This window comes from Athene noctua, chromosome 3, assembly GCF_965140245.1.
Source record: "Athene noctua chromosome 3, bAthNoc1.hap1.1, whole genome shotgun sequence".
NCBI classification, from domain to species: Eukaryota; Metazoa; Chordata; class Aves; order Strigiformes; family Strigidae; genus Athene; species Athene noctua.
Window position 1 is genome coordinate 83,743,523 of NC_134039.1, and position 16,679 is coordinate 83,760,201.

The 16,679-nt window shown below is 46.7% G+C and overlaps 1 pseudogene; it reads right to left on the minus strand.

Moving 5' to 3' along the window:
• Window positions 1-2,543: 2,543 nt before the first annotated feature.
• The window catches only part of LOC141958742 (store-operated calcium entry regulator STIMATE-like), a 36,596-nt pseudogene continuing 22,460 nt past the window's right edge, over window positions 2,544-16,679 (minus strand).

The window sequence follows — 16,679 nt, forward strand, 5'->3', positions numbered from 1 at the left end:
TTTTACAGTGAACACTGCAGTGAAGCTTTCATTTGGCAAAGATAAAATGAGCTTTGAAGCTAAGGTTATGTATGTTTTATGCTGCTGGACAAGCTCATGTTACCAGATGGCTGAAAGAACCACTTACAAGTTAACAATAGGTTGGGAACCAAAGTAAATTCAGCAGAAAATTAAAGGTCAGTGATGTTCTTCAGCCTCTATACACTTGGTAAGAAGCAAGAAGTGTGTTATGTGAACAGAGCCTAGGGGTCTACTCCCACACTAAACTGAGAATTTAACCACATAGAGAAGACTGATCCTGCCTTTAAATACAGTAGCATATGACATGGAAACCCAGAGTTTTTGCTCCTGCTGCCCCAGGATTAGTAAAAGCAAAGGCACATTACAAACTGTAAACCCCATCTATAAAGAGAACATCACAACACTTCCCTCCCTCAGAAGGAGAATGTGTCCAAGGCTTGGCCCTCACAGCCCTTTGTCATAACACAGTTTTCAGCAAGAGCACTGGAAGAACTGCACATGCAGGCACACATTTGTTCTCCTCTCCGACAGCATCACAGAACACTTTGTTTTGCAGTGATATGGTTAAAGATTGCAAGCTGATAGTTCAGGAATGGGGGCTGAGCAATCACTTTGGAGTGCAATGGAAAAAATTGCATTTCAGACAAGCGAGCAGCACTCCTGAATTTAGGGTTGCTGAAACAGCACTGGCTATGCAGTGCTCGAGAGGGACAACCTTCCCCCACACCATGGTTGCCCAGCTGTCACCTACTGCAAGCCTCTTTGGCCAGCCTCAGTCAAGAGCTAAGAGTGTCATAAGAATATGAATAAACATAAGATGTTTATTCCCCACCCAAGATCCCATCACTCACCATCCATTTTAGGACAAGGACTTTGCTGTGGCTCAATTTAGGCGTTGGAATGGGCTGCCCAGGGAGGTGGTGGAGTCCCCATCCCTGGAGGGGTTTAAGAGTCGGGTCAACATAGCGCTGAGGGATCTGGTGTAGTTGGGAACTGTCAGTGTTGGGTTAATGGTTGGACTGGATGATCTTCAAGGTCCTTTCCCACCTAGATGATTCTGTGAATTTGCACTCTTCACCTACTGCAGCACGGCACTGTGCAGCCCTATAACAAAAACAAAAAACCAAAGCGCAAGTACACCTCAAAACAGGGACCAAGTTTCTAATAGGGAAGGTGTTTTAATTTATTTTCAGTCAGGACCTTAAACAGCACAGGAGTTATTCCAGCCTTTACCAGATTAGAACTCTGCCAGACAAGCAAAAGTTGCATTGTGAAACTGATTTCACCAAGCAATATAAATGATCTGTTCAGAAAGCTGTGTGCCATGTGTTCCAAAAGCCATTTGATGTGCCAGCACAAGTAGGATTTTGACCCTTTGTTAAGCAAGGAAGAAACAAACAGGGACTTAATTTCCACAAATAAGGCTGCACAGCTGCAAGTGTAGCCAAGCATGTCTAGTTCACTAAGGGGCATGCAAGACTTTGATTTGCATCTAATGCTTCTGAACTACTTTGAAGTTGGGAAAAAAACAAAAAACAAAAAACACCAACAAAAACTTCACACACTCTGAGCTCAGCTGTTAAAAGTCTAAAGCTATTTAATTTAGAAAATCCAAATCCTTTATTTCCTGCTCCTTTGTAAGACATGTTTTCTTCAGAAAAATACAAGGGAGTGAAAAAAAAAAAAAAAAGAAGTGACTCCTGCCTAACTTCTGGGGACTGTCTTGCAATAAGCAAGGCCTGTCTGTGGCTCAACTAGGTTCAGTTCAGTAGATCCTGGACCAGGCCCTTGGACCACTTGGACTCAGTAAGGGTCTCACCACAGCTGTGCATCAGCACCCAGCCTGGGAGTTTGTTATGCAGCTGCTCTGTGCTCTCTCCCCCCAGGAGAGCTGTGAAGTATTTTGCATTTTTGTGTTTATAGAATAATACAGTATGTTGACAAGAGAGCAAGTACAAAGCCCTGCACCTCACACCTGAAGCAGAAGGTGCCAGGCGTCTTCTCCTGCAGCAGTCATACCTGAGGCTGTTTGCTTACACCCAGATCATCACAGGGCTTCAAGGTGACTCTTCAGACCTAGCTTTTGAATCAGGTCCTGCAAAGATTTTATGTGTTTCTTTTAAACTAGGTAAAAGGGAAGTAGTCAACTTCTAGTTCCCAGTAAACACTCACTTGTAAGGTGGCAACTGGGATTGACCTCCCAGTCTGCTCCAGTCTGGACTCCAGCCCAGGCTGATGCTGCAGTATCAGCAATTTGCACCGAAGTGGCTCCTACAGACCCTCTACAGAAACCGAGCACTGTGGCTCAGCTCTTCTGTAGGTTTACCAGGATAGCCTTGCAACAGAAAGACAACTTGCCCTGGGAGGAACTGATCAGGAAAGATTTCAGATGCCCTTCCTTCCGTTTACAGCATTAGGGTCTTGCAAAACATTAAGCACATGGAGGCATTTCAGTTATGAAGCAGTTTTAGGTCAAGTATTTATTACATTCCTTATAAAACAGTAAAAAGCATCAGATCCACTGAGACAATCTTCCCAATTCCAGACATTTAAACACATATTGCAAATGAATTATTTAGAGTATTGTGAATGTAAAAGTGTTACATTTCAGGTAGTACAGGATCGATTTTTTCCCCTCTTTTCTATAAAAACCACCCCAAAAGCAGACAATCTTGATTTCAGTCTCTAGCCCTGACAAAAAAAATTATACCCAGCTGGCCAGCCAGGGGAAGTACATATCCATACCCCTAACCTCAACGTGCCTGCATGTGTACAGGTTAGGGTCAGACAGGTAGAGCAGATACTGCTCAAGCCTGTACAGGATGCACAGACACCATCCCAAAGAGACAAATGAAGAAGGACACGTCTAGATGAGGCAGGCGAATGGATCTCCACAGATCCGTAGGGATCAACGGGTATTCCCCACCCTGCCCTTCCTCGGCCAGCTCAAGGATCACAGTGTTACTTCCCTTCCTCCACCTCCCTTGTCCTGGTGCTGTCAGATAACCACTTGGTAGCTGGGCTGCTTCATCTTCTGGTTTGTTCCTTGAAGTCCTGAAATATCTTGGTCGCTTTCAGACTGATCAAAATCCATGTCTGGAGAGAGTAACACCTAGAAAGGAGAACAGACAAATGCTGATGGAGCAGAAGTCCTCAGCTCTTCTTGTTACCACTAGAGACCCTAGAGAGGTCTGCTGCAAGATCTGTTCCTCTCTGGCAGATGGGAAAGGTCTCAAGGTCAGTTTGAGCATCTCTCCAACAGCAGCCAGATTTGGGTACAGACACCATGGGGTGTCCCCCACCCCCCCTGCTTTGAGAGCGGAACAGGCAACTAAAAGCTCTGTTCTCCACAGGCCAGGACTCACACATGGACATGCACATTCAGGCCAGGCTTCAGCCTCAGTGGAGACATTCAAAAACTAGGCCACATATTTTGCAAACAGCTGTACCAAATGTAGACCTTTTCCCAGGCCCCCAGCTACTTGCTATCTCCAAGACTCACCCAGGAGAGCAAGCAGAGCTACAGAGTTAGCTTCAGCCATGGCTAGCAAGCGCAGGAGTGGTGTCCTAGCCTGATAGCATCTTATTTCCACCCGGCACAGCAGCTCCTGGCTCAGTTTGAATTGTTGGAGCCAAAACAGAGCACTGACACCTCTCACCGGTACCTCTCTGGGTAAGAAAGCCCACAGCTTTGCTGCACGATCAAAAGGCTGCCCATTGCCTCCAGGAACACCTACGCTTTCAGCAGCTAACTTCAGACTGGAAGCTACCAACAGGCTGTTTTGATCTAACTGGCTGCCACCGGCCTGGAGCATTTGTTGACAGAGCCACATGTGAGACATCCTCCAGCCACATCATCTGGAAGAAGAAAAAGGCCGGATTTTACTCAGGCTATGGCTGCACTGACTGCAGAAGAGATGAAATCCAACACCAACAGGCCAGCTGGATGAGTAGTTTGCATGGCCTGACAAGAGTGTTTGCTCAACCCCGTCTTACCCCTTCTTCTTAACTCAAACCACCAGTTTTGGGCAAGAGAAGCCTTACCCTCATTAGCCCTGCCAGCAGCTGGCTCTCAGCACAGCCAGCCCTTGTGCTGTGGCTTATGTCACACGCAGCAGTAGTTGGGAGCTCAGTCAAGTCATGGGATTCTGGTAACACTGGTCACATCATCAGAAGCCTGGCCAGGTCCTTGGCATCTCAGCGCCCAACTCTGAGGGTCACAAGCCTAACAGCACAAAGGCAATACCAGCAAGCCCTCTCCCTCTCCTCCACTTGCCCACCACAGAACTCAAAGAGCATCATTATTTCATGACTGATTCAGGGACAAGGAGCAGGTCCCACAACCACCCCCACAAACACAGCTTCCTCCAGCAAGGCAGTGTAGATCTTTCACGCAAACCTCAGCCCCATTTCACCACACTTTGCTCCAACGACTGAACCAATGCACTATGAAGCCTCCCTGTACCCAACTCACAGCAGCCTCCCAGCTCAAAGGCACAAAAGTCAAGGGACGGTACACAGGCTTTCAGCCAAGCACGTTCACCAGCAGCGTCCCCAACAGCTCCGCCAGTCCTGGAGCCTGGGCAAAACCAGGAGCATGGGGGAATTAATCTTATTCATGGCTACCTCTGGGCACAGTTGTGAATTAACATGCCCTCCACTTGTTAGCATTAGGCAGCACCATGGGGCCAGTCACCACAGCAACAAGACAACTAAACAGGAAAAACAAACTGCAATGAGTAACGGCTTCAAAGGAGCCGAAGAGCTACAGGGGAAGATTTCCTCCCCACCCTCATGCACACTCCAGCCCCTCCATCTGATGTTATCTTCACAGTAGCATGTTAGACAAAGGATAGCAGTAGATCAGATTAACCTCTCTTGTCTCCTCCCTCCATTGGTCTCAAGGAAAATTTTTTTTGTTCAAGAAATGCACTGGAAAGTTTCCATATCTTTCAAGTGAAGTCTTCCTCTGTTTATCTTATTAATACTGTGATGCTGTTGAACCTGAAAATGAGTGGATAATTAGTCACACATGGCATTACGAACTCACTGAACTCTGACAGGCTGCAGCAGGCTAGTTTTGGGGTCTAAAAAACTGGTAATTTCAGTGAGTTTCAGCTGCAAACTCAACTCCCATTGCAGCCAAGCATGCTGGCTGAGCAGGCACTAAACACTGTGCATCCAGACCCATTCAGGTTGATATCTGCCCACCATACAACCTGTATGAAGCCGCCCGAGCCAACAGTTCCCCAGCAACCTTTTCACAGTTCCTCAGGGAGCTTCATCATGAGACAGCACCTCATCGCTATGACAGTCATGGGACGTTCCCTCAGATATGGTTTTTCAAGCCAAACTCCAGTTGGGGAGTTTTCAGCACAATTTGGACAAGGCACTTCCCCTGCAGATGCATCCAGGTCAAGATCACAGCAGGTTGGTGGTACAGCTGGGAATGGGCCACAGTCTTCCAGTCCCAGGACAATGTGCTACTGTCTCGCTCAGCAGTCCTCAAATACTTCATGCATCCCTCCTCGCACCGGGAGGCCAGCAGCTTGCAAAACAACATCGGTCACGCTACCAAAACAGGACTGCCCGTGTGCTCTGCCAAACCCTCCTGTCTGGGGGAAGAGCCTGCCTACTGGTTTGGTACTCCACCCAAGCAGAGCCTTCAGGTAACCAAGTCCTCTCCGTAACACTTAGTTCTCATCTGTCTGTGCAATCTCTGTAACACAGGTTGTAAAACAAAGGAGGTCTGGAGCCATTTCCCTGCCTAGCTATGAAAACCTGTTTGCCTAAAACTCCACCAGCTTGGTGTAGAGAAAGGAACCATCCCACTGTCCCTCCTGCATCTGAACTTTGATGAGTTCCCATGAATCAGTAGGGCTGACAGGTGGGGAAGTCTCCTTCCAGAGACACCTCTATGCCCACCTTCATTTAGCTTCCCTGTAAGGATCAGACACCTTAGTTCACCCTGAGCTATTTAATAATCAGCTCAGTTAAGCAACCAGCAAGTCAAGCTTGCTCTCAGGGTATTCTTCAATACTTAAAAGCAAGCAGCATAGATACTGGCATTCACCAGCATCTTCAGTCTAGGGATTTGCCAACAGTCACAGCTTCTGTGAAGGGAATGGGGATAGGTGCTGAACTCCATGCTGACCAAAGGCATTTTGCTTTTCTCCCAACCTTTAACTAGCCTTTAGTTTCACTCTAATGGTTCTCACAAAGTACCACTGGTTTTAGACTGAATTTTGCTTTAAGGCTCTTCTCTGAAAAAACTGAGCCTTCAGAAAAGGAGCAGAAAGTCACATACCACCCTTGGGGAAAGAAATAGAAACAAGTTCAAAAAAAGATCAAATAGAACATTGTAAAAACTGAGTTGTTTTCCTGAGTGGAGGAAACAAAGAATCACTGATAAGATCTAAAGTTTATTGGCACTTGCAAGGGCAAGGGAAAAGAGATTCAGGTCAAGGGCAGGACACAAAAGCAGAAATAAGGGCCATGCAGATGAACACTTTTCCCCAGCCTGAACAGCACTGGATTCAGACTGGCTTTCTTGAGAGATCTCTTTCCATCCCATGAGAGGGCAAAAAAAAGACTGAGCAAAGATTTACCAAGGCAGGGCACAAGTCTGAAACAAAAGAAAGCTTTAAGACTGACTTGAAAGGAATGGTGAAATTCTTCCTGCCATAAGAGTGAGTTGTCCCTTTCTGAGTTTCAGTGTAAAAAAGTTCAGCAGTTGCTCCATTACAAGCAAGAGCCCATTGTCACATCTGTGGCTCACCAGAAGAGCTTTAAAGCCCACAAGAGATTGACAGTTCTTTGGTCCGTGCTGCAGCCGTGGAGTCAGTGACACCAGTGACAGGATTGATGCTTGCTGGGTTTCTTCTTGCTACCCAGCTGGCCTACCAAGCCAAGGTCAAAGCTGCGTTTTCCTGCTATCCCTATAGAAAATACTGAGTGTGGGTTTTTAACAGGTTAACACCAGCCCGCCCTTTCCATTCTCCTTCCTCTCTCCCCTTCCTTTTCCAAACACAAACTGCTAGTTCGAGTGAAAATAATGACACTCTCTACTGGCAAGATAGGCAGAGGGTTGAAATTCAAGAAGGCAGCGTGATGGGGAGCTGTTGGCGCCTGCTGCTAGACAGCCCTGATGAACCCTGATAAACTGCAGGACACATTAGCCTCAGCCAGCTCCGCCCTGTACAGAGATGCTTCTCAGTCTCCCTCTCTCCTTCTCCGTGGGGCAGCAGCGAGGGAAGAAATTCCCCCACTTGAACAGGTTATTAGCAGAAAAGAGACCAGCAAACCTTCAATTTCTGTTTTTAAGCCCAAATTCCAACCAATCTAACTGTAAGGTCCAGCCAGCCAACATAATATTTAATTCATAACCCAAAAAGTTGACACATGAAGGAGGAGCCTATGGCTGTACCTCAAGGTCCAGTGCCAAGAAACAGAGTTGGAAAAGCAGGTCAACCATTTCTGTATGTCTTCATTACCTTCCTTCTGTGCCCAAACTATTTGTTGGGCCAGAAGCACAGGAACTTGTCTGAGCCCCAAGAAGGTAGTCCCCATAGACTGCTCTAGGTACAAGCCAGTCCCCTTGGTAGCTCTACTGCAGTGATGGATCAGAGGGTTTCAAGGCGGACAGATGACCTGCACGTTGAAGGTCTCAGCAAAAATTCGTCTGAGGAAAAGTCTAGTACTTGGAAGACAGAAGCAGCTTTTGACAACAAGAGTCAGACTCTGGGAGTCCAGTTTCCATCACTTGAAACAATCTGTCTAGTGGAGCTACCAGAAGAGCCTTTCCTAGCTTCTGGAGATTAACAGGTATCTACCCCTCAAATTATCCAAAACTGAGCTAGAGGCCACAAAATACTTGCCCTACCTTCAGTGGAGCAAGGCAGAGGATCAGCTCCATTTTCACAGAAAACCATTAACTGTAATACCATCTGTGTATCCACAGCAGCAAGCCATCTAGAGATGCTCCAAATTTAGGTTTGAAAGGCTGGAAAGGAGATTGGTGTCTCAACTAGAGATGCCACCTCCTCACCCTTGTTTCTGAGCTCGTATAATTTTAACCAATCTTAAACCTCCAGGAACTTGTCAGCAGTAAGGCAGATCTTCACCACCACTTTTACATTTGGAGCAGACCTCCAACCTCCCTCTTTCAAGGAAGTACCAGTCTTGAACATCAATCACCTCTAAGAAACCAAGACTGTGCCATACCCAGGAAGACGTTCATGCCCAGAGTTAATCCACCTCCATGTCCTACGTGTGAGTTCTTGGCTTCAATGAACAACTATCAAAACATACTGGTACTGCCCAGCTCAGACCTCTCTTCCCTCCTCTCTCCAATACAATCAAAGATTTCTTGAGGGTGCCCTCACCACACACACCACTCAGAAAACTCCCTGAGGCACACTGTTCACACGTTTCTAGTGATCTTGCCAAACTACAGCTGTTTATCTGGAAGCTGGGCCAGGAGGGGTGACTCACTTGTCTCAGCAGCTGCTCACATCTGCCTGTCCGTGCTGCCAGAGGGAGGATGCCTCCAACACCGCATCCCCATGAGCAGCAGCTGCTTCCCCACTGCACCCTTGAGCCGTGGAAGCCATTGCTGTCGTGTGGACTGCCAAGCACACTGTTAAACCCTATCGCCTCTGTGTGCGCTGCAATGTCATTAGTAGCTGGCCATCCCACCCATCAGGAAAAAAAATGGAGTTACTCTTTATAAAAGAGCTCTCAGAAAGCAAGGGCTATTTCTGTTCATCCTAAATTCCTCAGCAGAAGCTACTCCAGGAGCCAGCCTGCGACTGCCAGAAGCTATCTTATCTCAGCCAGTCTCGCCAGCGAACTGCGGGATATCAGCAGTTGTACACAGAGCGCTTTGAAACAGGGTCTGGGTGCCAGGGGAAGGAAGGGAATTCAACCCAGCGACTCAGGTTGTGGTCTCTGCCCAAAAGCAGATGTAAAACACAGACACCACCAGCCCAGCAAACCACATATCATTAACAAAAAGTCTGCTGGGACTGGAGCACTTCCTCGCCTCCGTAACTTTTAAGTGTCAAGCTCTGACTAGACAAAAACAGCTTCCTACAGCTAAGAAACCATCATCTGGCTGAAAAAAATACCAAACACTGGCAAAAATAGGATTCCCAGCTAGGCCTTCACCTCTAAGATTACAATAAAGAAAGCAAGCTCTTCTAAGCTAAGATTAATTACAATTCAAAAATGGGAAATTTGAAAGAGACAGTGCAGAGGTACCCACCATCTTCAGCCTGCCACGGCAACAAGCCCACACAGGTTAGAGCAAAAGCTAGCTCATCCCTCACAAGATACTGCCATCATTTAGGACAATATTTTAGCAACACTTTGTGGGTTGTAATATTTCTCTTTGTTAGACTAGGCCAGATCATTCCAGAAAACACCCCTCTCGACCTCAGCTACAAGCACGGAAAGTCAGTTTGACTTAGCAAGGTCACCAATCACACGCACAAAGCATGACCCGAGGTCTAGGCAATGTTGCATGATGGTGGTGAAGCACACAGACCATGCCACAAGCTTGCAGTGTGGTCTGAAACACAGGGCATCCATGGTCTTACCTGAGATTCCTCTGTCCTCCTAGCCCGAGGAGCTTCTATGGATCCACTGATGTCCAGAGTGTCCTTCTGCTTATATTTCCTCATGATCAAGCTGTCCACAACCCAGAACATAATGGCCTTGGGGAGAAAGAAGTTGCATGAATAGATCACAGAGACCAAAATACAAAGTCATTCAATCACAGCTATTTCTTCTTCTTTTGGTTTCTCCAGATGCACAGCCTTTGATCAACCTGATTTAATATCTAAATTAACCCTGCATCATGTGTGTCCATGGGAACTGGAGGAGTCAAATTCCTGACTCCCTTTCTCACATGAAACCTATTGATTCCATAGTTGCTGGAAAACCAGTGAAGAGAAAAAAAATCCATCCTATAGGAACTTAAAGGGCTTTGGGGCATTCCCACGCCTGTAGCTTGCTGCTGAGATGCAGCCCTCAGCTAATGAACACCAGTTTTCCTCAAAGTCAGCCACCCAGAAGCTTGGACAAGGGAGTGGGAATTAGGAACAGAAACTGTGACGGGGTAGCAGTGACATATTTGCCTATTCATGACAAATATTTGTTTCCAGTCCCCTCCACTGTGTCCCAGCCACTTTGATTACTGAAGGCTGCCCAAGCCACTTCCCATAGATGCTCCCCATGGGAGTGGACCGTGACTTCCAAACCACCCCACCCAGTGCTTGCAGAGGCATCACTTACATTGACTATAAAAGGCACAACAAGCATCACCAGGACGAGCTCCAGCTGGGGGTTTGGGATGTAACCCAGGAGGATCTGCTGAAGCTGCAGAGGAAAAAGCATTCAGAAGCATTATTTGAACAGCTCTGTCGTGAGATCTTTGCTGCAAACTGGTTGCCTTCCTACGACAGCAGTCTCTTAGGCAGGGCTCTGCAGCCTTTGTTTTAGGCCAGCTCTTAGAAAGATTACATGAGCTATTCCTTTAGCCCAGCTGCCAAACACAGGATTTTGTACAGATCAAGAGGTAAGTACTGTTAGTCTTTCAGTTTAACTACCCGTGACAACTGGTAGGACTTGCCTTGGCTCCTTGGAGCCTAGCTGGAAAATAAGGACACCAGCCATGTGTGAAAAGTGTGGAGAGGAATCCAGCAGCATCTCTGGATGTAGCAGTGTGTGCTGCTGAACAACACGTTCACGTCCAAGTCAGCACTGTTGGCTATTGCGTTAGAAGGACAAGCCCTTAACAGGAATAGATAAGTGCTCCCAGATTGCTGTAAATAACTCCTCAGTCAAGTCACATCCCCCTGTGAGGTACCAGGCACTACGTGGAAATTCACTCAATACTGAAGTTACCCATCAACATCCAGAATTAGTTTTTATACCCATCACATCTACCTGCCACCAGGTATGTAGTTACAACTGCCACAGGATTTTTATTTTTTTAAAAAAAGAGAAACTCATGATCAACACAATTACCATTGCATGAGCTACCATACAGAAGCAGTTGGGGGTGGGGGGAAAAGACATTATACTACTGGGATAGTTTTTCTAAATTAACCTCTAAGAGTCCCCCTAGTTTAGGCATGCAATCGCAAAACACCAACATGAACTGACTTGACAAGACAATGTAGAAATCCTCTAGCAGAACTCAAGTAGCTCAGCTGCCAGCCTAGCCCATTTTATCCTTCCAAGGATGGAAAAGAAAATTTAAAAAGCATCTTATTCCACTAACGTTTGACTAGCAAGAGAAAGTATTGAAAGCCAAACTGTTATGAAAGTCACGTTTCCCCAAACTTAAAGTAATAGCTAATGATTACAGAGAGATGTCAACAAGTCATAGGGATTAAAGATCTGTGATGATGGGGACCGCTAATGAAGCAAAGCTGACAAGAAACAAGCCACAAAAACCGTGGCTAGAAAGATACAGCTCAGAAGCTTACCTTTGTCCAACCAGGGATAAGCAGGACAAGGCTAATCACAGTCTTCTCAAAAACCATTATTAGCAAGTAGAGGATACACTGGCCAATCCAGGCAGCAGCTTGTGGAGGGTCACCTGGGAAAAAAGCATATTAAATTTGAGACAGAGGACAGGAGGAGACAGCCTTGCAGAAAAGTTGCCTCATGCTTAATAGCTGAGCTGGTTAGAGGGGCAGGGAAAATGTCTCACTGCAACGCTTGCAATATGGAAACAAATAATACCAAACTTAAAGTCAGCGGAGAGATTGTCTGTCTATAGTTGTATGAGCACATGCCTGGGATAGAAAGGTCTGGGGTGCCTGTTGGGTCTACAAGTCATTACTCCATCGAAGATCAAGATGTACCAAGATCTAATCTCAAATCTTCCCAGTTTAAAAAGAAAGAATAAATCTGACTTGTACTAGAGAAAATTTAGCAGACTCGCACCCCTTACTATTTGGAGCTCATATTGCATCTTTGCAAACTGATGTAGAAAAATAAGCAGAAAAGTAAAAAAAAACCCACCCCATTTCCATTTGTGCAGACCAAATATCAGGGCAGCTATTTGTTTTTCATATTGCAGTTGTGCTTTTGAATTAAACTTGACTATAAGCAAGAGAGCTCTCCCTTATGAGACACCACATACACCACTACCACCACCAGCCTTTTGTTCTACAAGCTGGTTATCTTTTTTGGACTCCTTTTAGTGTAGATTCCAAAATGGAGATGGCAATTAGCCAAACCTCTGCTTGATTTGAAGGGCAAGTAAGTAACAAAGGAATTTCAGATGTGACTCAAAGAGCCCCACCTACCTCCCAGATGCTCATGTTAGCTGTATTCATCTCCCTCCTGCCCTGCTCTCCATTCCACCAACCTACCTCCAAAATCCAACAAGGGGAGAAAGCCACCACCAAAAAATCTTCTTACACCTCCTTCCCCACTGCCTGGCCTTTCTAGATCAACTGCTTTGCTGGAGCAAGATCTACAAATGTCCCACAAGGCAGGCAGGCAGCTTCAGTAAGAAGGGAGACAAAACAGTTCCAGATCTGCCTGAAGACCTGAAATTCCCCATGTTTATCCAGAAAGCCCAGCACCTGCAAACACTCCTGGGCTCTCAAGGGCCACATCTCAGCAGTATCTTGACTGCCTAATGGAAAAGTCAGTCCTGGTAACTCTAAGACAAACAAATCAACTTCTATGAATCTTGGTTTGGATAACAAAAATAGTCTCCTCCACTTGGGGAAGAGGATGAACACAGCCTTGGAGATGCATTTTTCCCTCTCCTTCAGCTTCCAATGGTCATCGCCAGTACCCACCCCATGGTACTGAGCTACTTTGAGCTGGATGGATAGAGGGGTTTGAGGGCAGGAAGTCCTGCTTGCCAAAGGGTACAAGTATCCCCTCTCCTCACAGTACAGACCACTAAACACCTCCTTAGAGAAGGCTTCAAAGTGCAGAAACCTCAGCATCCTACTGCAATGATTCCTTACAAGCAGGTGTTGCTTTGGGGCATCAGTTGTTCTGTTTGCTCCTTGTCCAGTACCTTTTTGTCAAGGTACTAGAGATCTAATTTCTCTTCACTTTGGCAAACCTAGAAAGTGTTGCAGAGATGGGTCCCCTCCGCCTTCCCTCCACCCTTCCAGTGGGTAGAAGCCTCATTAGGAGTAGCTCACAGAATCTTGGCTGCTTTGACCAGAACAGCAGACTCATAGTCCTTTCTGAGTTAAAGCTAATCTCAATTGCAAATCCCAAACCAAGACACTGCTGGACTGACCCTCCTCTATACAAAGACTAGGCATACCCTGCACTCTCCTCTATTAAAAAAAATAAAAAAAATCAGTCATTGAAGACATCACCTGAAATTTGCTTCCTGCCAAGCCTTACCCACCTAGTTGCCAGCAAGAGTCTGAAAATACCTGGTCACCAATTTCAATACAAGAAGCATAAGCTTTCAGTCCTAAAGAGAATTAATTTTTTTTTTTTTGCTGATATAGTGAAGAGCTGGTTATACGATACTTGCTGTCTGAGCCAGAGACAGGGGCTCCATTGCTCCAGGTTTTAAAGCAATTCACTCAAAAATAATCAATGCTGATTAAATATGAATGTTTCCAGTGGGGTACTTACCAAGTAATAAGTAAAAGCATATTTGCATTGTTAACAACGATAATGGTACCATATCTATTACATGTGCTTGCTTCAGCCCTCCGTAAGCACCCTGCCAGCTGGTTATCATCTTCCCAGGCTCATCAGAATATCTCAGGTCTGCAAAACTGAGCTACAGTATCTGTCTTAGGAAAGCTGCAGCATTTCCTCTTACCACTTGAATATAAAGATAACCCCTGGCAACACTTGTTTCCAGCATCATCGGGCCAGAATTTGGAATTGCATCTGTGCAAGAGAACCCAACCCACCGTGAGATGCCAGCGCTCAACACGCTGTTGGGAGGCAGCGGGCTGGGAGCTCTGCCCCACTTCTCTCAGCGCAAGGCTGGAGACGTGGCAGGGGAAGGCAACACCAGCAGTTTGCAAAAGCCCATTTATCCAAACCACTACGCAAACCTGTGACCATGAGACCAGCAGTGCATACTGGGATTTAGCAAGAGCTGGTATCCAACCAAGCCCAGCTCTAGAGGGATCCGCTTCCCAGCAAGGGCGCCACAGGTTTGCGTGTATATTTGTCCTTATTCTGTCATTTGTTAGCAACGCACCAAAACATTTGCCTCATTGCAAAGCTACAGCTAAGTAGAGACATCCAGCTAGAGTCTCCATGCCAGAGACATCCAAGGGATCACCTCGCGTCCCAACTTTTTAATTACTCAAGCCCCGATTGAGAAGGAAGCAAGAAAGAGAGGGAAGGACCGGGAGGCCAAGGGTGCAGAGAGGCTGCTGAGCTGGGAGGACAGCAAGCAGAAAACACCAGACCAGCAGGCAACTGCCCGGAGGGAGGGAAGGAAGAGTGAGCCAGGAAGGTTATGTGCAAGTGCAACCAGCAGAGCCTGCAGAGGATTTCAGAAAGCACACGTCTCCGCTTCCTGGCAGGCAGCAGCTTAATGGGTGGTCTGTGGAGGAGACAGGAGCAGTGTTACAGGCAGCTGGCAGTTACAAGCCAGTGTCAGAGAGGCTCTGATCCTCCCGAAGCACGGACAGCCTCTCCTGATAGACTCAGGTACCGAGTTGTCTTGGGCACGGGTTAGGTATAGTGGGGTTTTTCTGCCCCATACCCCAAGACTGACCAATTCTACAGCCCCCCAGATTACTAACACCCATCAGGAATCCAAGTACAAACAAAACAGGAAACAAACATATCCATCGTGTCCTTCCTGCATTTGAACTCTTTCCCTTTTGCTCTGTGTTGTCAGCTGTGCTCTGTCCCCCACGGGAAGACAGGACTAACAGCCACAGCACCCTTTGTAAATCATCTCTTCTGTGCTTCAGTCGTGATAATACTTGTGGAACACTTCCCTCTGTCACCTCAGCTTGCCCAAAAAGCAGCAGCAAGCTTGAGATCTCTCCCAGATACCTGCCCCCTCACACCCTTTTGTGGATAGGAGGTCACTGCCATTCATCATCACAAACACTGGGCTATGGCTCTTAGTTTTGTGGACTGTGCACTAGACAGCCCCAGCCAGATTTTGGCTAGCCAGCCTGATATATAGACACTAGAAAAGACGATTTGCTGCTTAACCCACCCTAGGCATGGATGTGCCCACATGTCCAAGGCTAACAGCTCCTCACCCAAAAAATATTCCCTTCACTTTCAGTTCACAGTTCAAACTGCTCTTGAGTTTTCTTGAGGTCTGTCAACCTTTGGAAAAGGAAAATCTTTTCTCCCTTTGCTAGAGAACAGTTTTTACTGTGCAACTGCAAGATCCTACCTAGGGAACCCCAATTCTCCAAGAGCAGAGGTCTGCCCCAGCTCGGCCAGCTTCACTGTGGTAAGGTACAGGGCACGTGGAAGTGGTACAAGCAAGCCTGCACTGCCAAGCAGGACAGACCTGCACCCCTTACTACCCACGTCTCACCTTTTCAAAGGTGCCTCCATCACAGCATGGACTTCAAATATTTATATTTCTCACTGTGGTCTTTTCTGCATCATCTACAGACGGTGCTGTGAAATCTCCTCCACTCTTAGAGGGATGTCAGCACCTCTTACATGTCCAGGGTAGACAGTGGAAGCATATGGAAAGAGCCCCACAGACCTATGGAGAGACCAGGCTTGGCCAGCTGCTCTATCACCTCAAGCAGCTCAACACTGCTACTGTTTTCAAGCTCTTCCTCCTCCTTTTCCTCCTTTTCCATTCTGAGCTTTGTTTACAGACTATGGAATGAGATGCTTCTATGCAGGAATCCATCCTGGAGCACAGAATTAGGACTTCATTTCCACCCCCTGACAGGAAGATCAGAGGGTCTCCAGAGTTACTTTTTACTGCATCTTTGTCTCTCAAGGACAGGAGGCTGCTCAGTACCAAAAATAAGTCAGGATAAAGATGAAAGTGAAACAACAGTATGGCCCACAGGGCTGTAAAGATGACTTCAGCTATAAATACAGAGTGGCTCATCTCCTCTTCACCAAGGAGCTCAGCTGGCTGCTCTTCACCTCAGCAGGTTCGAAGTCATCCAAGGACTGTTGATTCACCTCAGAGTGGCCATCATCCAAGTCTAACTCACCCGTAATTCATCTAACTCCAACCAATGCCAGTAACATACAAGTCACCATCTTTTGGCATCTGATCGGGTAAGAGGGAGCCTTTGGTGTGGTACCTGAACAAGCCCCTAAGTCATTGGCCACATCCCCTCCTTCCACAGTTAGGAAGCAAGGCTGGGTATCTCGATCCCAGCTAACCACACATCTCATTTAGGTGCTGGCTGCCTACAGCAAGATGGTCAGAAGCATCCTCAGATACAACTTAATATCTTTAACGGTCCAACTGCTGTCCAGAGGTGCCCTGGAAATGATTCTTTCATCAAGTGTTTCCTAGGTGTGTGGCAGAAACAGTCCTGTAGGCACTCAAAATTGCCAGCCAACAAAAACTAATCTGCTGCCTGAAAGCTAAAAAACCCCGCAACCAACAAACTAAACAGATGCCCTCCCCTCTTGGCTGTGTTCAGAGCTTCCCTTTCCTTGTAGGAGAGTGAGGAGCAGGTCCA